We start from the raw sequence: 17,567 nt of genomic DNA, 5'->3' as shown, positions 1-17,567 counted from the left end.
CAATACTAGCGGCTTTGGGTGGGATCCAACAACCCAGAAAGTCACTGCTAGTAAGACAGTATGGCAAGACTACATAAAGGTTTGTAAATGTAACTTAGAATGTTTTGTTTCTTTCTTTATTAATTAGGTTTTTTAGTATTTTAAATGATACCTTTTCATGTAGGTGCATAGACAAGCTGATAAGTATAGGCGGGAAGGTTGTCCACTATGAAAAATTGGCCATAGTGGTTGGAAATTTTATTCCCGTGGGGAAAGCGAGTCACACAAGCATTGAGTCAGAAGATAACCTTTCAAATATTGTAGAAGGGACAATGATTGAGGACATTGATGAAGATGATGCAATTAGGGAGAACCCAACACCTAACAATATAGAGTCTCCAAGTGATGCTCCCCCGGAAAGCAAAGCACCAAGAAATGATGGGGATAGAACTTCTTCTACTCGGCGTAGGAGGAGATCCGAACCATTAGTTGAAAATACTAACATGATCGTTGAGGCTATTAACAATATGTCATCAACACTTTTGCAAATCTTTTGTCCCGAAGAAGCTCCATGGTTCAAAGCTATCGAGGCATTACCTAACTTGCCCAGATAAGTCAAATTTTGTGCCACAGAGTTGCTCGACACCAAAGCTAAGAAGGATATGTTTATCAAGATGAAATAAGAAGATTAGTATGACTGGTTGATGGCTAAATTCAATGCAATGTAATAGACTCAGATGTTGACAGTTTTAACCTATATTTACGAGACACATTTGATTTTGTATGAATGACGTTGATTATTGAGTATTTTTGGTAAATAGTGAATGTGTATTATTGAATGTGTTTGAACCATGTTTTCATTATTGGATGTCTAGTATTGCAGGTACCCATGGATAATCTACCAGATAGGGAGAAAATATGTATTTGTATTGCAACTTACATAGTTGTACGTGTCCTTGTCAATTCATACTTCAATGATTGTAATAGGCAAGTACAACATTCTTATCATATGGGTGGTCCACGATATTTAAAGAAAACATTAGAAAGATCACCTATTAAATTTCGAAAAGTGTATAGGATGAATCAAACTATTTTTCTCAAGTTGGTTGGAATTTTGAAAAGTAGAGGACTTTTATTTGATACAAGGACAATATCTGTGGAAGAACAACTTGCATATTTTTGTATAATTGTTGGTCAACAACAATCTTACAGTGTCACCTTAGAGATGTTTGAAATATCAAATTGGACAATTAGTAAGTATTTTAACAAGGTGTTAAATGCTATTCTCAAACTACAATTTGATTACATCAAGTGACCTTCAAGACGTACTCATTCAAAGATCTTGAACAGTGATATCTATTATCCATATTTTAAGGTAAATATAAAGTTGTTTGATGAAAAATTTTCAGTTACTATAAAAATATATATTTGTATTAATGATTCTTTTTATTAGGATTGTATTGGTGTCATTGATGGTACTCATATTAAAGCACATATCCCATTTGATCAACAAGCAAGATTCTGGAACATGAAAGGTTTCTCTCACAAAACGTAATGGCAACATGTACATTTGACATGCAATTCATATATATAATTGCTGGATGGGAGGGATTAGCAACCAATTCACATGTATTGAAGTCAACATTAACCAGAAGAGATAAACTTTATATTCCTGAAGGTAAATATAGCTTCTCTCTATATAGTCTATTTAAATTTACAATTTTTTATTAGATTATAATAGATACATATCTTATTATAGGCAAATATTATTTGGTAGATGCTGGATATGCAAATCTTCCAGGGTTCTTGGTTCCCTATCGAACTACTCGTTATCACTTGCAAGAATTTGGAAATAATACTCCTACGGATGAAAGAGAATTATTTAACTGAAGATACTCATCTTTATGGAACACTATCGAGCATACATTTGGGGCTTTAAAAACTCGTTTCAAGATATTAAAGTATGCTCCTCTTTTTTATTTTGGTGTCTAGGTAAAAATTGTGATTGGTTGTTGTGTATTGCATAATCATATATGCATGGAAGATTACATGGATTTATTTGAAGATGAAGAAGATGATTCAAGTGATGATTCTGGTGGAGAACATTGTGAAGATAACAATGAAAGTGAAAATGAAGACAATGATAGTAGTGATGATATTGAGGATGATGTGGACACTCAAAGAAGTACTCAGAGGGAGTCCGTAGTGTAATTTGCAAGAGCATCATATTATCGATATGTTTTAGCAATTCAGATGTGACAAAATTATTAACTATTATGTTTTAATGCCACTAAATATTTTTTGTGTTGTACTTTTGTATGAACAAATATAATTTTTTATATTAAAAGGGTGATTGAGTTATATTTGTATTATTTTTTATATTATTACGATATTTGTGTAGTATGCTAAGTAGTACAATATTTGTATAATTATTTTATATTTAGATATTACAAAATTAAAATTTGATTACAATTTTAATAATATAAAAATAAGCATTTGTTTAATTATTATATTTAATATATTTTATTTATTAACTAATATTAATTTAATTTTTTAAAAGTCAGATATATCAAAATATTTTATTTAATAAATAATCTATCTGCACTTTACAACACACTAATACAAATAAGTACTTTACACTGCACTTTCCATTACACACACTAACACAAATAAGTATTTTATATTCTATCTCACTTTCCCTAGGAAAAATACTTTACATTCCGTCTCACTTTTCCCCTTCTCTTCTATTACATTGTGCACTAACCCCCCTGACGTATGTTTGTGCATTTAACCTTTGTAAGTGAAATACATGTCACTCACAAACAGGGCATATTTTCTCACTTCCTCTCGCTCTCTGCTCTCCCTCGTGCACTGTAATTTTTTTCCAATTAAGCTTTTGGACTTTACGAATTCACGGCGTCTTCGTCTAATTCACGGCGTCTTCGTCTGATTTCTCTCACGCTCTACTGTGCGCAATTTTTATAAGTCTCGCCTCAGTCCTGACGCCATTTTTGGCTCGCCGTGGTTGAATCGGGAAGACGAGGCCAGAGAATGAAAGCGATAAAGGTTTTCGGAAGGGAGAAGAAAGAGAACGTGATGGTGGTTAACTCAAAGCTTGCGGTAAATTTTTCTTTCCTTTTTTTTTTTTTTTTTTTTTGTATGTACTTTAACACCTGCAAAATTGGCGGTCAAAGTTGGATTCACAAGTTAAAATCTATCGTGGTGTAATTTTTAATCATTTCTTCTCTGGAATTTCTTTTCTTTTGGGGTTTTTAATTGGGTTAGTTCCAGTCTAGTTATCACAGTTGAGGAGATGAGTGATTAAAAGAATTAGTGCAAACTCGTTAAGCAATTATGCTTGCCAAAAGCAGAAGATTAAGTTAAATTTGTCTCCTTGATGTCTGCTAGCTTTGTTATTTTCTGAATTATTTTCCATGTTTTTAGGGTAATGTATGAAAGTTTAGCCGGTTTGTGAGGAAAATTTTCAACTTTTCAGTTGTTGCTAATATGTGTTGCAGAATGCTATGGCATTTACTGAAAAAAGGTTCACTTGATAGTGTGTTATCTGCTAATGACTTTTCTTTTTTTTTTTTTTTTTTTTTTTTTTTGTGGAATGTTCTTGTAAGCATAATGCAAAATATTTTGGAGCTTCAAAGGCACGCAAGATGTATTCTGTTGTTGTTTTCTACCAATCTACTGTGATGAGAGATATGCTAAATGTTTGCTTAAAATCAACTTAATTTACCCAACTCTGCCAAGTTCAGTCAACTCTATTTAATCGTTCTGAAAATAATGTATAAGTGGTGCTTAGTAATAGTGAAATGATTATAGTTATAAAAAGAGTATAGCTGTTCTTGTTATCCCTTGGAAGGCATGTTGACTATGATCCTACTGAGCTTGAGGAGGATAAGTGGTACCAAGTAATGATATATAGGTAGGAAAATGTATCTTTTTTCCCCTTGGAAGGCATGTTGACTATGATCCTACTGAGCTTGAGGAGGATAAGTGGTACCAAGTAATGATATATAGGTAGGAAAGTGTATCTTTTTTCCCCTTGGAAGGCATGTTGACTATGATCCTACTGAGCTTCAGGAGGATAAGTGGTACCAAGTAATGATATATAGGTAGGAAATTGTATCTTTTTCCCCCTTGGAAGGCATGCTGACTATGATCCTACCGAGCTTCAGGAGGATAAGTGGTACCAAGTAATGATATATAGGTAGGAAAATGTATCTTTTTTACCCTCCAATTAAAAAATTGTTAAATATTTTAGAATTAAGACTGCAGACATCGTGCTTCTCTTATAACCAGTTTATATGTGTGGAGGCGGGTGGTACGGTATGAACAGGGAGCAATAGTTTTTGGTTTACCTGAGGTTGTTGCACTGAACTATCTATTCATTTAGATCAATGCCTCTGGTAGTGAAACTACATGTTGTTGAAAGGAATTTTGTTTCTGCAATATCTTCTTTTGTCAAGTTTACCACTACTTAACCATTTTTGTCAATTGTCCTGGCTTGTGTGGAATACTAGTTTCATTTCTCTATCCTGTGCTGCAATTTTTTTTTTTTTTTTTTTGTTTGTCTTCACAATTTTTCAGCCCTGAAAATAAAACATTTCATACTAATATCAGAATATACATTCAGGAGCTTTCTGAGCTGAAGCAGCCTCTCAATGTTGAGGTGGAACAACTGAGCTCAGTCAGCCTTATAAACTTAAAGATTAATTATCTCTTCAGTTGCACTGTCTTTAACATAGCTTTAACATAGCTTTTCAGTTGGTGAACTGCATGTTTCATTAGGCTTTTCAGTTGGTGAACCATGTTTGTATTTTTTTTTGCCGACGATGGCTCCTGAACCTTAAATTAGCAGATAATATGACATATGAAAATTTTGATATCCATAATTTTGAATACAATCTATAATTTTTGGGTTTATTGATTTCTCTTTCAATTACAATTTCCCCCCTAGGATGAGTACTCAGTTTTGCCCTTAGGAGATCTATAGTTTTTAGTACAATAAAAAAAACAAAAAGAGTTTATTGCCATTTCTCTTTAAATTACAATTCTCTATAGTACAATGCAAAAAATCTATTTATGTCATGGTTACCGCTTCAAAAGAATCACAAATCTCTCATAAAAGTTGATCCAATTTATAATATAAAAGGAAGTGAAATAAGAACATGTTCAGGATCATTGGCTTAAGGCCCAATTACCCATTCAAGTTGTTTTAATACAATATTGTAGGGTGATGTTATATCTTATCGGTGTATGGCCCAACCACCAAGGCTTCATAAGTTATTAATTTATATTATGTAAAAATCTATCTTCTGTTATTAATAAAATAATATATTTATTTATTTATTATATTCATTGTTTTATTACTGCATTAAATTAGTGTTTTAAGAGTGGTAATTAAAATATTGTTAAAGTAAGCATTTGATCAAGTATTTTTGTTTAATTATTTTATTTTTGTGTTAAAATATATTTTATGTTATTAGTAAAATAATATATTTATTTATTATATTCATTTATGTTATTTTTTTAAATTTTAATTATCTTTTTTTTATAATTAATTAGTGCACAATTAATTTCACACATAGTTATTGTATTAATTTACAATAGATTGCAATCATTTATTAATGTAATATCTTATTTAATTAATTATTATATTAATATATTTTAATTCTACATTAAATTATTTATTAGTGTAGTAACCATGTTTGTTTTTGTTAATTATTTTTTTAGGTATATTATAAAAAGTTACTCATTCTCTTGTTTACATTATATTATTCATTTTGGGCATTAACATTGAAAACTATTTTCCAGTGCACTTGAACTCGTCCACACTAACACTAGCTTTCACTTGAACTTAAATTAGATCATTCACTTGAATTTGAATTTAAACTTGAACTGGACCAGAACCAAAGGTGCACTAAGACAATTTGACTTTCTCTTTCTTTTGATAGTCCACTTTCTCTTAGTGTTAATTATTTGTTTAGGTATATTATAAAAAGTTATTTATTCTCTTGTTTACATTATAATATTCATTTTGGGCATTAACATTGAAAACTATTTTCCAGTGCACTTGAACTCGTCCACACTAACACTAACTTTCACTTGAACTTAAATTAGATCATTCACTTGAATTTGAATTTAAACTTGAACTTGACCAGAACCAAAGGTGCACTAAGACAATTTGACTTTCTCTTTCTTTTGATAGTCCACTTTCTCTTAGTGTTACTCCCACCTCTAACTCAAACTACTCATGACTCAAGCAAGTTTGTAATTTTTTACTTAATTGATTTATAATAAGGGTTATTAACTTTCGTCACCCTTAGAAATATGAAAACTATTCCCACACTTGACAAAAGCCAGTTTACTTCTATTCTAGTAGACTTAAAGAACATTTTTATACTCAGCTGCCTTAGCTTGATTATGCTAAAAAAAAAAAAAGGATAAAGTTGTTCACCTTTGTTTATAAAAAGAGAGGTGTAGGGACGCCCCTCTCCCCCCAATTCTAACATCCCTTCTAGTGAAACTTGAATCCGAAACCAAACATTAGAAACTCTTCCATGACCCAAAGGCTTAACATCAAGTAAATTCATTTATGAAGCACTTATATTAGGTAATTTGAAATTTGCTCAAAGTTGTGGAGATTTTAAGACATGAAGAATTGCTGAAGTCTTAAGATGCCTCACATTTTAGTGGAAAACAAAGGTCTTTGTAAAACCAACTTGCAAATAATAGGGGCTGAAATAAGTTGAGGTAAGTCCTAGCTTGTCTATAGCTTCAAGCTTGGTTTGGACTTGGCAAACATCATAGATCGGCTCAACAAAAATCATGGCTCTTTTCAGCCTTTGAGGTTTGCCATTTACACAAAATTATAATTTTGTAAAAAAAAAATTATAATTTCGAGCCAACTTGCAAACTAGAAAACTTAATAAAGGTCGAGTTGGCTCAACTCAGTGCCACACCTAAAGAATAGCACAAGGGAACTCCAAGTAAAAGCATTCAAGTTACATGTGGTGCGGGTCAAGCAGCTCATGACCTAGGAATTTGACTCACCCTTTGGACCAGGAATCTTTTTTGAAGTCTAATTTATGCAAGCAACATTTGTAAGTGATAAGCTAACTTGCCAATAGACGAGCTGACTACACTTTGCATTGGCACCAAAAAAAATAAAAATAATAAGATTATTTTTTTAGCTTCCAAGTTCCTAACTCAAGTTACTATATTTATTCCAAATTCCAAGTCCAAAAGTTACAACTCTTATTTGCTCATAATTATTCAAATTGGAAGGACTTGTATGTTCTCAATTGTTTGATTATCTGTGTATTTTACTAGATGCACATCAACATCTAATATGGAAAGTATGTCATATATTGTCAAGTGATCATCATCAAACATTGCTCCTATAATCAAATACTAAATTAATTTCATATAAAAAGAAAAATCAAGCAAAACTAATCAAATGCAAGCATGTACTCTAGTTTTTCTATTTTAAGCAAGAGTTTCTTTACGATGGAAACTTCACTTGCTTCTAATTCCCCCTTACCCATAGACTTCATGCTATAAACAAATAGAGACAAAACAATATGTCAAAGAATAATGCAATTAAACTTATATAAATTTAATTAAAACAATCATTATCTTTAAACTAGATCTTTGCTTCTCTTGTACATCACCATAAGAACAAATGGACAGATGAGGCAAGGGTTTAGGCCTTATCGATTTTTTTATAGTATGGGATGGAATCTCTAGTGCACTTCTATTGGTTCACTTGAAGCACAATGATCCAAATTTGATACCACCTGTAGACTAAAATTATCTTCTCCTAGAACCACACTTTTTGCATCCTCATCCATCCTAGCCTACCACCACAGACATTCACCATCATTTGTAACTTCTTCATCTCTTTACATCTCCATTCTCTCCCATATCCAACCTACGAGGCCTTCCAACTTTGCGACCTTGCCTTTCAATAAAGAATTCTCATCGCCCAACCTTTCTACCTCATCTTTCACAACCTTTGTACCTCGACTTTCAAAGTGTCCATCTCCATTGACTTACCTTTCACCATTTCTTCTATTTTATGTAGACGAACACTCATAGTTTCAGTTGATCGAGAACTGTTGGAAGATGGGTCCAAGCCTACACCACCAAGGAAGACCCACAAGTCCAAGTGTGTTAGAAGATGGGCTCAAGCCCATAAGACCAAAGAAGAACTACATATCCAAGAGACGTAAAAGATGGGCTCAAGGCCCACAGATCAAGGAGAAGACCCACGGACCTACACAGTGTTGACATTATGGTATATAAAGAGTCATCTCATAAAGATGATATTGATGCAATTAGTTTAAGTTTTAGGGGTATTATTATAATATTATAATCTTATTCGGCTATAAATTGAGCCTCAAAGGGAGGGTTAGGATACAACTCCATAACCTTTTTCTTCCTCCTGTTTTCTCCCAATATAGCATATAACATCTCTCCTTTTGTCCATGACCTAAATCCATGGAGTCTTGAAAATCAACCTGGTATCAGAGCACTGATTTTCAGGACTCGTAGTGATGGTTGTTTAGAATTCCTATCTTGTTGTCTCAGTTGATCATTCAAAGTTGGCCTACCCATTTCTTTTTTTACTTCTTCTAATTACTAGTATTTTGATATTAGATTCTCAATGGCGACCTTCTTGAGAGAATGTTCGTCTTTACAACATTTTTTGACGGCCATCCATTTATCTTATCCACCCAAGAAGAACAGAAGCACAAGGAGAAAGAGCTGAGAAGGAAGAAAGAGCATCCAGGAAAATTTTGATTTCTTTTTTTGATGATTTCGAGATTTTTTCCTTCTTGTTCTTCCCATTTCAAAAGCAATCGAGTTTGTCCTTTGTCGGGGAAGCCAAAGGGTCTTGTGGTGGAGTGCTCATCGTGGCCAAGAAGAAGACTACTTTGCACCAAATGAAGACTTGGACGAAGAAGACACAGCCGCGGGACATCAGGTGCCAACCGACTGTGTATCCAACCTCGCCGCTGCTCCCACCAGATTGGACGCTTCTTGAGAGTTCACAGGAAGTTAAGGATGGTTTTGTGATGGCGCCCCCTGTTATGGTACAAGAAGAATGAGAAAGATGGATAGAGCTTTGTCATCCTCGACGAGTTTCTAGTAATTCAATTCTTCTATTTTCATCACTTGAAACTGAACAGTAGATAGCTGGAGAATTTGTGTCTCAACTGGATCGACATGATCTTTCTTGTTCATGTTGGCGAGCATTGCAAGCATTGTGAATGTCAAAAACGGTCCTAAAACTTGCTTCGAATTGGCGGCCATTTCACAGAGTTTTTGGTTGTGGGGAGAACCTTCGACTGGATCTGCGTTGCCTTCGTCATCTTCCTCTCTGGCTCAATCCTCGCGTGTCTGACTCTGTCTTACTCACTGCTATCTTCAATAGTTTATTTAGTCGACTATCATCCCGAACTTTCCTGTTGTTAGACATTATCTGCATATCTGCCATCTCTGGCGAGAAAACTCAGCCAAAAAACCCTCTGTGATAAATATTCTCCCAAGTCGTAGAAGCAAATAACAATCAATATCTTGTACTATCCGTCTTCATGGAATTAATCTTCGTTGCAGTCAGAGCTGCTATTGTTTGCCTGATAGGAAATTCCAATTCCAATATGGAATGGCGTCGAGTTTATTTCTGGAATGGTTCTCGATTCTAATCTTTGAGTTCTGTTATTGTCTTTTTTTTCCAGAAATTCTTTGGCTATCACTTCCCTGGCAGTTTCTGTGAACGTAACCCATTTGAAATCAAAGTACAGATCCGTTATTTTTGGATCGTAAGACCTGTTATTTTTGGATCTTTAACACTTTTCCTCAAGTTGGAGTGTGTGTCAATGATACCCAACTTGTCGAGTAATGCCTCAAATTGGGATGAACTCAATGCCTTAGTAAATAAGTTTGCAATTTGGTCGTTGGTTCGTATGTGGGTTGTCTTAATCATCCCTGCTTGAATATTTTCACGAACTAAGTGACAATCAATTTGGATGTGCTTGGTTCGCTCATGAAAGACAGTATTTGAGGCGATGTATAGAGCAACTTGGTTGTCACAATATAACATGGCTGGTTGAGTATGTACGATTTTCAAGTCTTTCAAAATGTTCTTCAACCAAGTAATTTCACAACATTTAGTAACCATTGAACGATACTCTGCCTCGGCAGTTGATCGAGCCACCATTGTTTGCTTCTTTGTTTTCTATGAAATGAGTGATTGTCCAAGAAATATACAATATCCTGTTACTGACCTTCTTGTGTCCCTGTAGTGAGCCCAATCTGCATCACAAAATACATTTAATTGAAGTGTACGTGCAAAGGATAATAGAATACCCTATCCTGGAGTTTGTTTCACGTATCGAAGAACTCTATATACTGCCTCAAGGTGTGGTGTACGTGGTTTTTTCATAAAATGGCTTAGAACATGGGCGACATAGACCATATCTGGTTTAGTAATGGTCAAGTAGATCACTTTTCCCGCAAGGCTCCTGTATGATGAAGGATCATTTAGGAGTTCACCATCGGATTGTGTAAGAGCCAAGTTTTACGCCATTGGGAACCTTGTAGGTTTTGCTCCTAGAAATCCTACATCTTCTAATATCTCCAAGGCATATTTCCTTTGGGAGAAGGAAATCCCCTTGGAAGACCTTGCTACTTCTATGCTCAAGAAGTATTTTATCTGACCAAGATCCTTAAGTTTGAACTACTTGGATAATAACTATTTCACATATGTTGTAGATTGTAACTTTCCAAAACCATGTCATCAACATACACAAGTATTGTTGTAAAACTGCCTTTTTGGGATTGGATGAATAAAGAATAATTTTCCTTTGACTGATGAAACCCAACATTCTTGAGAGCTGTGGAAAATTTCAAAAACCACTATCTAGAAGCTTGTTTCAAGCCCATATAGAGACTTGTTTAGTTTGTACACTCGAGTCTCCCCCTTTCATCCAAAACCGGGGGGTAGAGACATTTAGATATCTTCATCAAGATCACCATGTAAGAACGCATTGTTGACATCGAGTTGGTGAAAATGTCATCCTTGAATAGCAGAAACACTCAGTACGACACGAATAGTAACCAACTTGGCAACTGGGGCGAACGTCTCTTAATAGTTAAGTCCTTCAATCTGGTTGTAACCTTTGGCGACTAGGCGAGTTTTGTAACGCTCGACGGTGCCATAATATTTGAGCTTGACTTTGTATACCCATTTACATCCAATGGGTTTCTTGCCAGGTGGAAGAGAGATGAACGTCCATGTGTGGTTAGCCTAGAGGGTTTGAATTTCATCATGCACTGCTTGACACCATTTAGGATCCCTCATGGACTGTAAGAAACTAGTTGATTCTTTTGTAATGGTTAATGAAGTGGTAAAAACTTTATGAGATGGGAATAATCAGGCATAAGAAAGAATGTGAGAGAGGGCATAAGGTGTACTTGATGTGACCACATTGGAGGCAAAAGATTGTTCAGGTCATGATGGTAGGGTGGCTTCCACATGAAAATTCTGAAGGAAACTGGGTCGCTTAATTGGTCTGGTAGAGGGGCGACAAGCAGGAGGTGGTATGGGAGTGGGAGAAGGGATTTGGGGGGAAGAAGTATGATCAACACTTGCAATATCATGACTTGTTAACTGAGGAGGTGTGTTTGATAGAGGGTTAATATAAGGTGTGTCTGGTAGAGGGTCATCATAAAAGGCAAACATTATAGGAGAAGCAAACATGAGACTCTTATTTGTAGCGAAAATATACTTAAGAGGGAATTCCTTTTCAAAGAAAGTAACATCTTGGGAGATGAATACTATCATAAACCCTATATCCCTTTTGTCCATAAGGGTGCCCCAGAAAAATACAACATATGGCACACACATCAAATTTGAATGGCTTGTGGGCATGAGAGGTGGCAAAGCATAAATATCCAAAAACTCGTAAATGGGAGTAAGTGGGGATAATATTAAATAACTGCTCATAAGGTGTTTTACTTTGCAAGACTAGGGTAGTTGTTCGATTGATGAGATAAGCAGCCGTTAAAATGGCATCCCCCCAAAATCATTTAGGAAGATGGGTTTGAAAAGTAAACTCGGGCCATGTTTAGCAGATGTCGACGTTTGCGTTCGGCTACCCCATTTTGTTGCGGAGTGTGAACATAACTTGTTTGGTGGACAATGCCTTTGGAAAAGTAGTGAATGGCAAGGGTGAATTCAGGGTCATTATCACTACGCACAACTTTCACCTTGGAATCAAATTGTGTTTCTTTTATACTAATGAAATTAATTAGGTGAGTTTGAGTTTCAGATTTGTGACGCATCAAATAAATCCATGTGCATCTAGTAAAGTCATCATTTATAATAAGGAAAAACGGGCTCTAGAAATGGATGCAATATGCTAACCCCCCCAGATATCAACATGCAATTCTTCAAAAGATGATGTGTTAGAGATTGTGCTCAAAGGAAATGACAATCTAGTTTGTTTAGCCAAGGGGCAAACTAGACAATTATTTGAACTACAAGAGTTTTTATTAAAAAAAAATTAAAAGAGGCAAATACTTTATTTGATGGATGCCCGAGATGTTGATGCCAAATACCAAATGGAGAATGTACAGAATAACATTATGATGATTGTGGATGTCGTTCAATTCCTGTCCCAATCAACTTCCTCGAGTATAGTCTTGTATGACACAAAAATGGGTAATGAACACGGTGATGCAAAGAGAATGATGAAGAAACTTGCTAATGGAAATGAGATTTAATTGAAAAATTGGGACACATAAAACATTGTGAAGAACCAAATTCGAAGAGAAAACTACTTGACCAACATGTGTAACATTAGCATGAGAACCATTTGGTAATTCCACTATTTTGTTTGTAACAGCTCTCCAAGACGTAAGCAATGTATGACAACAAACAATATGGTCTATGGCTCTACTATCTAGGATCCATGTGGCTTGCTTGTTGGGAGAGGAGAAGTAAAGGGCTTTACTTGAAAGTTCGTCATGAGTGGAGGAGTTACCCACATGATTTGCCATAGATGGCTTGTTATGACTGAGCATTTATAATATTTGTTGGCATTGTTCTTGAGTAAAAGGAAAGGAGTTGGGGATGTTCTTATTCTCTGTGGGTTTAGTTGATTCGGCAAACTTGAGTATTCGACAACAACCAACGGTGTGACTCTTCAAACCGCAATAAGTGCATTTTAAATGTGCTCGACAATTTCCAACATTGTGACTGTCTTTGTGACATTTTGTACAGGTGGAGGGGCCACCTTTCTTGCTTGAATTTTTTACAGCGAAAGATACTGCCTCAGGTTGAATGATGCTCTGTTTATCATATACGTCTTTCTACCGTTCATATCTGAGCACTAGAGAATAAACCTTGTCGATCTTAGGCAAAGGGTCCATTGTCAATATTTGCCCACGTACAGTAGTAAAGGATTCACTTAATCCTATGAGAAACTTGATGATTTTTTGTGTTTCTCTATAGGATAGTTCCTCTTGCACAGAGCCACAACAACAGTGTGAGATAGAACAAAGAGAATCTCTCTCATTCCACAGTCTTATGAGCATGGTGAAATATGAGCTAATAGACATGGTATTCTGTACTCAATCATGTATTTCATTTTCAACGTGAAATAAGTGGACACCATTTACCTGAGAAAAACGGTCGGACAATTTAATCCAAACTGCTTGTGTTCCATCACAAGAGAATACGCTTGTTGTAATATTTGTGGAGATCGAACTCAATAACCAAGTTTTGACAAGGTTATCACAACAAATCCACTGTTGTAATTCATTGTTGGTATCACTGTCTGGTCACTATATAGATCCATTAACAAAACTAATTTCTTTTTTTTGACAGTGAGGGCCATAGTCATGGAATGACGCCATGTGCTATAATTCTTCTCAGTGAGAAGTTGTCGTACGAGAACCAATCCAGGTTGATTTGAATGGTAAAGATACAATGGGTGATTCAGATTAGCAAAGGTGGATGTCATACTTTGCGATATCCTTGTAGGAATGTAATTCCCGTAGCAACTTTTTTTTGGGCTGCGTGATCTTATCTAGGCGTTGGTGTGTGCGGGTTGCGAATCAGTCTTTGGGCTAGACGCCTCGACGACTATGCGCCAGAGGGGAGCTTCGGATCGAACTTCAAGCTAGACGCCTCAGCGTCTGTGGGCGTTGGCTCAAACTATGGTTCGGGCTGCGAGGAGCATCTTGGGCCAGAGAGGACGCCGATCTCGCAATTCCTCCTTTATATCGAGGATTGTTCAATTGGAGAGCTTCAGCTCTACAATTTGCTTACGATCCTTCCTCCTCCGACCACCTCAGCTTGGCGGGTCTGTACGGTGCAAACCAGTTGGGACTGGGAGGTCGAGCTGGTTCCTCGTTTTTTGGTCAGTAGAGCGATGTAGGTAATATGACTGCTCAGGAGATCATGGATGCTGCCAAGAAGAGAGCTTTGTGCGGAAGAGGTAGGCCGGAAGGCTCAGCAGCGGGACAGTGCCGGGAGGTGGAAGGCTCAGCTACGAATCTGAAAACCAGGCGAAACTGGAAAGTGCATCGACGAAGATGGTCGGTATGGTGAAACCTCGATGCTGTCGTTGTCGAATCTGGGAGATTGGTGAAGATGTCTCCGTCCATCGAACCAGGGTTTGGACCTCGACAAAAATGTCACCAGAACAGGAAGAGGCAACGAGACAGGCGGGAAAAAAAATATGAGAGCGAATTCAGGATTGTCGCTCCCACATACTGAGTGGTTGCTCTAATACCATGTGAAAATCTTTATTTCCGATTAAGAAATACATATCAGATTGCATTTACATATAAGAGAATGTATCCCGTTTGAAATCAAAATATAGATCCATTATTTTTGAATCGTAAGACCAATTATTTTCGGATCGTAAGACCCGTCATTTTGAATCTTCAATAGTTTCCTTCTCTGGCGTTGCCTCTCAGCGCTTGATTTAGATATCGTCTTGGGTGCCTGCTGGTGCATTATATTATTTCTCTACCCAAATTATTTCTGTTGTTCTAGCCTACTATTGTGTCCGATCTTTTTTGAGATCTCTTGTCGTGATTGCCATCCGAGATCTCTCATTCTTGTCCTACTCTATTCGGAAGCGAGACAGGAAGAAGTAGGATTATTTCTGGATTTAAACACTACCAAGTTAGGAAGCGCTTGATTTTAATCCAGTGTGACGTGGGTGTTTATGTTTCGCCTAGGTTAACTCAAACTCTCTCTCAAGTAACTGCTTATGTTATTCCGAATTAAATCGGTCCAACTCATACCGAGTCAACTCAGTTCGGGTCAACTCGAACTCAGGTTAACTTGACTCGGCACTCTTGCTTATTGCCTCGGTTCTACAGGTCCAACTCCCAAGTTCTCTACCGATTCCTCCAATGACTCAGCTATATTGGTTTGATACCTTACTCGGTTCGACTTGGGCCTTGTCTCCGGTTGGATTTATTTCTTGAAGTATTGGCACCTTATTACTTGGTTCCAACATATTATTTGGTGAAACGTCCTTATTTAGTGATGAACTATCTGCAGATTATTTTATGGGTCATTTTAAAGGATTTTCATTACTTGGTACATGATATTTGGGCCCAGGCCCATTTTGTTTGCTGTCTATCTGATTGAGACATTATTATTGAAGAAGGACTTCACAGTTGTTGATTGTTGTCAGCATTGGTTATTCTGATGAAGAAGAAAACACATAGTGGTCCTAGAATATTATATTCCAGTGATTACCTTTTACCCCTTATTTGACATATTTACTCCTAGCATTTGAGAGTCAGTGCCCCGTGGAGGGACACCGTGATGAAGAAATTTATTACTATACTTCTGAGCAATGCCTATAGACCTCTACCTACAAAGGATACGAGTGCCTAACATCCAACGTGAGTCAAATCTATTATTCACCCAAGAGATATTTTTTTAGCTACTCTGAGAAAGGGGGTGGACTTTGTGGCCCACACTAGGGCTACTTTTTCGCCCGTGAAATTAAGCGGAGAGTTTTTTTTACTATGACCATTTGACTGGAGTATGGAGTGATGTCTTATGACTAGGATTGATTTTACTCTCTCATATTATGCCAGTTGGGTCTCTAAGAGACTACTAGCTTGAGGGGGAGTATTGGAAGATATCATGGACTACCATTTTATAAATGAAGATCCTATACACCATTTGCACCAAGCTGAATATTCATAATGTTCTCTCACCCAAAGCTAGAGGGGGAGTGTTGGAAGATGGGCCCAAACCCACACGACCAAGGAAGGCCTACAAGTCTAAGTGTGTTAGAAGATGGGCTTAAGCATACAAGACCAAGGAAGATCCACATATCCTAGAGAAGTGGAAGATGGGCTCAAGGCCCATAGACCAAGGAGAAGGCCCACAAGCCCATAAAGAGTCATCTTATAAAGATGGCATTGGTGTAATTAGTTTAAGTTTGAGGGGTATTATTAAAATATTGTAATCTTATTCATCTATAAATTGAGACTTAGGGGAGGGTTAGGATACAAGTCCATAACCCTTTTCTTCCTTCTGTATTCTCCCAATATGGCGTCTCTCCTTTTCTCCATGAGCTAAATCCACGGAGTCATGAAAATGAACAAGAACTTTCCCGCTCAACTTCTTTTACTCTTCCAATATCTCCTCCTTTGCATTCAGATTGTAGCTGATATTTGACCTACTCAACAAAGATAAAAATAATAAATAATAACTACAATAATTCATGCAAGCCTCAAAAGAAAAACACTTGAACTTTGTAAAACTGACACAAACTTCTAAATTTCCATGGGGTTTTACATTAGGTTGACTAATTTGGACAAATATAATGAAGTTGATCTTGTTCTTGAATTTAACTGATAGTACAATACCTACAATAACACCACAAATGCAAGTTAATCTGTAACTGTGAAACAATCAAGTTCATAACCTTAAATCTCTAATAAAGTGAAAACTTATGATCAATGCATGCCATACCCACAACCACTAAATTATCCAATTCTCCAACCCTTCTTTTTCCTTAACTATTGAACAACGTGCCTATATAATGTGTCCCCCCAAGTATACTTTGGTAAAGCTTCGAAATCATCTATATACTTATATAAACTATAGGGGTATCCCGTAGTTTGTTGAGGGTAGAGAAGATAGACAAAGATGAACAAAACTACTATTGAACAAAGTGCCTATATAATGTGTCCCCCCAAGTATACTTTGGTAAAGCTTCTAAATCATCTATATACTTATATAAACTATAGGGGTATCCCATAGTTTGTTGAGGGGAGAGAAGATGGACAAAGATGAACAAAACTGTTAGTTTGGTGATGTTGCCAACATCACCATCATTTTTAACTAACTGTTGTAGTTTCTTTGATTTTGTTCCTAGTAGGCACCTTCCCACCAAAGTAGTTCCTTACAATATCTGATTCTCCATTAATGGTTTTTCCAATTTCCACATGTTCACCTTCAAAACTTGGACCCTATAATATCTAAAACTTCCTTAGCTTGAAACTCAATGTACCAATCTCCTTTA

Source organism: Aristolochia californica, unplaced genomic scaffold (assembly GCF_029961685.1).
Source record: "Aristolochia californica isolate CCGP_79_NKW_82.1479 unplaced genomic scaffold, dmAriCali1.0.hap1 SCAF_3, whole genome shotgun sequence".
Taxonomy (NCBI): domain Eukaryota; kingdom Viridiplantae; phylum Streptophyta; class Magnoliopsida; order Piperales; family Aristolochiaceae; genus Aristolochia; species Aristolochia californica.
The sequence above is the reverse complement of the archived record's forward strand: the minus strand, read 5'-3'. Positions refer to the sequence as shown.